The following is a 5,697-nucleotide window of genomic DNA, read 5'->3' on the forward strand; positions in this document are numbered from 1 at the left end:
AGTTCCCAGTAGAACATCCCCATTGTCTCAGTGTGTGGGTGCACCCCTCGCGGTCCTGAGTTCCTTGCTCGTGCTCCCTCTCTTTCTGCTCCTGATTTGGACCTTGAGATTTCTGTCCGGTGCTCCACTGTGGGTCTCTGTCTATGTCTCCTTTCATCGCCTGATGAAGGTTAATATTCAGGAGGATGCTAGTTCTTAAAAACGTTGGATCATTTTAAATATATTTGTCCAGGATGAGGAATATATATTCCGTTAGTTTTCTACTTGCAAAAGCCTAGTACTGTAGAAAGTCTGTCTTTCCTACAATAGTTTTTTTTTTTTTTTGTTGTTGTTGTATTTGCCCCAAATCAGGTAGCTGTAGATGTGTAGGTTTAATTTTGGAAGTTTTTATCCCACTGATCTACATGTCTGTGTTTTCTCCATAAGATTATGTCAGTTATTACTTTGGTTTTGTATGTTACTTACACCCAGGTATGGAATCACCCATTGTTATTCATCTTGTATTTGAATGTTTTAGCTATCCTGGATCATTTGGGTGATTTTTTGTGATTTTTATGTATTCCTGTAAAGAATACCACACACTTATGATGACGATAGAATTGAATCTGTAGATTAATTTTGATAACATTACAATTTCCATAGACTTAGTTCTGCTGAATGGTGAACATAGAAGGGCTTCTCATCTTCTATAATGTCTCTCAAATTCTTTTGCAGTGTTTAAGGTTTTTTTTTTTGTAGAGGTCTTTCCTTTTCATTGTTCAGTTAATTTCAAGGTGTTTTATTATTTTAGATAGACTTTTAAATATGGAACACCATCAAATTTCAGGTCATCTTCATTCAGGGGACATGTTCATCTTCTCTGTATCTTTCCAATTTTAGTATGTGTGATGCTGGAGGAAGAAGTAAAGGTTTTATAAATGAAATTGCCTTTATTGGCTTCTTTCTCACTACATTTGCTAGCTATTTGTAAGAAACCTAGTGATTTTGTAAGCTGATTTTGTATTTTGCTAATTAATTAAAAGTGATTATGAGTTCTAAGAGTTTTATAATTTGATTTATTTTGCTTTTTACCTATAGGATCATATTGTCTTCAATTTTAATGCTTATGTCTTATAGATCTAAGACTTCAAACAGTATATGAAATAGAGTAGAGAGAGCAAACATGCGCATTTCTCTGCTGATTATATTACTTTTGAGTATTTCATAGTTAAGTATAATACTAAATTTGCAATAGTCACATACACCCTTTATAACGTTAAAAGACATTCCTACTATTCTTGCTTTCTTCTAGACTTTCTCATGAAGAGATGATGAACTTTGTTAGTATCCTTTTCTACATCTATTAATATCATTATATAATTTCTTTCCTATTTATCATTGTGTTATGTTTATAAATTGGAATAAATTTAATCTTCCTAATATTCCAGAAGCGAGGTCAGCTTGATCATGGTGAGCAGTTTTTTGATGTATCTATTGTTGATTTTGTTTGCCAGTAATTTTTTAGTTGAAGAACATATTAATTTGTAATAGTTACTTTTTAACTCTGACAATTGTACACATGACTATAATGACTTTTGGGCACTGTACTACTAACTATCTTCTTCTGTTTCCTTCTTCTCTCTTCTTCCCCACACTACTCCCCTCCTACTTCAACGTCTTATTTTGTGACTAAATTATGGTCCCTTACATGATCATGAAGTGTGGTGGTTATTTACTGGGGCATGACAACTTACCAGTGGCTACAGAATGATGAAAATAATAGTCTCTTCTCAGTAGCTGTTATCCAGACTTGCATGAGGGGTCTGGATTGAATTATGTACAGTGGTGATAGTCCCCATCTTGTGCAGGACTCATGTAGGTCACCACATCTGTAGGAACTTCATGAGTGCAATGGCTATATCCTGTACAGAAGTACTGTTTCTTAGCAGCCCTCTTCATCTTTTGGCTCGTCTTCTTCCTGTTCTCCCTTCTGTGAATTTACCTGGGCCATGGAAGGAGTGATATCAACGCTCTGTTCAGGACCATCAGTTCAAAGTCATTTATTTTCTTCATGTAGACCAGTTGCTTCTTTGCATTTGTTTCAGTCCACTTCAGAAGGAAGCTTCTCCGATGACGAGAAGGTGCGGAAAGGAACGTGGAGCAAACCCAGCATCTTTTCACCAGCTATGGTTATAAACAAGAATTTATTGAACAGAATTCAGTGTTAAACCATGTCCATTATATCTTTGATCTTCCCAGACACCGGGTCTTGATCAGTTTTGCAGGGACCATTATGAGTTCCTTCTTGTATTTGAGAGCCTCAAATATAAAACAAACAAACAAACAAACAAACAAAAAACAGTTGGTAGTCATGCTAATATAGGTAACAATGGACATATCATTTTAGGTATATAATGATTTTAGTTTAGCTCTAGAAATAGGATTTTAGATGACTTTCCTCAGTTTGAATAGCACCTACTGGCACTCTAAAAGCTAGCCAGTAAGAAACTTTCAGCTTAGTTCCAGCTTGATTTCTTCTGTTCTGCCATCCAAGAGGGTGGTGTCTTCAACAACAGAGTTTCATGATCTGGTTCTTGTGGGTAACCAAGTAGTCTGTAACAGTTTTTGGTTTTCTGCTTTGTTTTGTTTTAGACTTTTGGCATCTAAATATATTAGAGAGATTCACCTATAACTTTATCTTATGTTCTATCTTTACATGAATTTGGTATCAGGGTAATACTAGTTTAATGAAAAGTTTGGTATCATTCTTTTCCTTTTTTTTATTGAATAGGTTAAGAAGCATTGATGGTCTTTAATAGTCTGATACAATTCAATAATGAATCGATCTGGACTTGCATGTTTTTTATTTTGTAGTTTTAAAAAAATACTGCTATACTTTTTTGATTTTTTTTAAAAGTAAATCTGTTCAAATTGTTTTTTCATCTTGGTTTTAGTTTAGTAGTTATTATCTGTTATTTTTACATATTTTTCTAACTGCATAGAATGTAAGTCTGAAGGTACAATCTAATGATTTTCTCTTTTCTTTGTTACCTCTTGTCACCTCTTCCTTTTAAAAATCATTAACTTAATTAATTTGAATTCTTTTTCCTCTTGGCTGGTTCTTCGGTATTGTTTATCCTAAAGAAAGCCTCTTTATTTCATTAATTGCATTTTTGTTGTCTCCATTTCATTAATTTCTACCTTGATGTTATTTATTTCTTTCTACTTGCTGATTTTGTGTTTCACTTGATTTTTGTTTCTGTAAATATCTATAAAGTTCATCACTAATTTCTTCATTTGAAATTTCTGATATTTTTGTGTATGCTCTCGTAGATGTAAACTTTTATGTTTGGACTACTTTCTTTATACCCCATGTGTTTGGGTAGGTGATGTTTCCATATTTTCTTTGACTGTATGGTATCTTATTTTCTTTGATATTTTGATTCATTGATAACCAAATTATCATTCAGTACTGTGTTTTTAAATGTTCATAGTTTGGTACATTCTGCATTTTCCAATGCTGTTGATTTCAAGCTTTATTCCATTTTGTTAATGATAACACAAATGATTATTTCAATTTTTCTATATTTACCAAAGGTTGCTTTACTTCCTGTTATATGGCCAGTTTTAGAGACAGTTCTTTGGGCTCTTGAAAAGAATGTGTATTCTGTATTCTTTGAACAAAATGTTCAGTAGATATCTGTAATATTTATTTATTTAATCTATAATGACATTTAACTCAGATATTTCTTTTCCCCTTTATTCTTTTATTGAAAATATTTATCTATCTATCTATCTATCTATCTATCTATCTATCTATCTATCATCTATCTATGTATCTATCTTATCTATCTATCTTCTATCTATCTATCTATCTATCTATCTATCTATCTATCTATCTATCTATCTATCTTCTATCTATCTATCTATCTATCTATCTATCTATCTATCTATCTATCTATCTATCTATCTATCTATCTATCTATCTATCTCCTGACTACAGTTTCCTCTCTCCTATACCTCTCTACCCCTCTCATTTCCTCCCGTAGTCCCTGTTATCTGGATCCACCCATTTTATGTCTCTCATTAGATAACAAGCAGCTTTGGTCTTTCCTTCCTCTGTTTCCACTGGATCACTTTCAGCTCCCAAATACAGCAGCCAATTGCTTGCAACACCCAGCCTAGCCTGCAGGAAAAGCAAGTAGGCCTGCAAGCAGGTAGGCTGACTATAAACCTTCACTGTCCCTCCTCTCTGCCAGATCCAAACCCCCAGTCTCATCCCTAGCTGTGTAGCAGAGCAGACCACCTGCTATGGTGTCCCCTTACTCTATGCCTCCTTTGCCGGAGTATAAGCAGATCCCAGAAGATTTTAAATTCCAAAATTATCATTATTTTCTGATAGAGGTACTGTGAATATGCTCATCAGAGGTTCCTAGTGTTAGCTGCTCATGGAAAAAACTTCAGATAGAAGTTGGTGGAAGGGAAGAAGTTGATTCAAATGTGCCTGGAGAAAGAAGAGACTCCATACACCTGTCTCAGGGGGATCCAGGTACTGGGAGCAAAGGGGAGAGACCATGGGTGGGAAATCCTGGGGCAGCTCTCCTGTCTCCGTGTGGTGTCTTCTTTCCTGCAGCTTGTTAACCAGAGCCCTAGGGAGGCTTTAATTCTGCAAACACAGTTGAGAAAGGCCAGAGGAAAATGAAGGAAGAGAAGTCACATGGTCTCAAAGGAACCCTGGTAAAGTCAAAAGTCTGGACAATGAGACTCATTTTTAAGCCAAGGGGAAATACCTATTTTTCTTTCTTTACCTTTTTTTTTTTTTTTTGAGACAGGGTTTCCCTGTAGCTTTGGAGTCTGTCCCAGAACTAGCTCTTGTAGACCAGGCTGGCCTCGAACTCACAGAGTGCTCTGCCTTCTGAGTGCTGGGATTAAAGGTATGCACCACCATCGCCTGGCTATTTCTTTACTTTTTTAAAAAATATTTTTAATCATTCTTACAATATATTCGGATCATGGTCCCCTTACTCCACTCCTTCCAGATCTTTCCCACTTTCCCATCCACCCAAATCTACCCACATCTTCTTTCTCTCTCTTTAGAAAGCTAACAAGCAAACAACTTAACTTTTATCCTACTGATTCCATGAAATTTTATTTAAAGAAAAAACATTATATTCTGAAATGAGCAAAATTAAAATATAGTTGATCTCCAATGAGCTTGGTCATCATGATTGTAATATTGATAACCAACTTGACATTTGGAATGGCCCTTGTTCTAGAGAGAAAACTTAGAATGCATCTCCTTCTGGAGAGAGAGCAAATGCCTCTTTGTGAACAGTTAGGAATGAGAGTTGCTAACTGGCTTAACAAATGCTACAGTTATTGAAGTTTTTCTTATTCTTAACAGATTGGGATGCTATTCACAAGACATGGGGAGCGCTGGCCCAGGTGATGTCTCTAATACAGGATTCTGGAGAAGCCATGCCCCTTTACAGATTATACAATTAAAGGGCCTTTTAAAGATTTTTATAAAATATTAAAAGAGGATGATGTTCAGATTTTTGTGCTACTAATCCACTGTCAGCTATAATATGCAGGACATCCCTGTGGAAGCATACAAAGAAGCAACTTAAAAATCTGAAATTAGCTCTCTACCTCCAGATTTGAAGCTTTCAGTTCCTTTCTCAACAGTAAAATCAATTGTACTAGGACATGGGTTCT

General features: G+C 35.3%; 1 non-coding gene across 1 annotated transcript; it reads right to left on the reverse strand.

Annotated features, from left to right (window-relative positions):
* Nucleotides 1-798: 798 nt before the first annotated feature.
* Nucleotides 799-902, reverse strand: LOC113457784. The gene has a single exon (XR_003378280.1). It is a non-coding gene; the product is annotated as a U6 spliceosomal RNA (small nuclear RNA).
* Nucleotides 903-5,697: the final 4,795 nt, after the last annotated feature.

This window comes from Microtus ochrogaster, linkage group LG5 (genome assembly GCF_000317375.1).
Source record: "Microtus ochrogaster isolate Prairie Vole_2 linkage group LG5, MicOch1.0, whole genome shotgun sequence".
NCBI lineage: Eukaryota > Metazoa > Chordata > Mammalia > Rodentia > Cricetidae > Microtus > Microtus ochrogaster.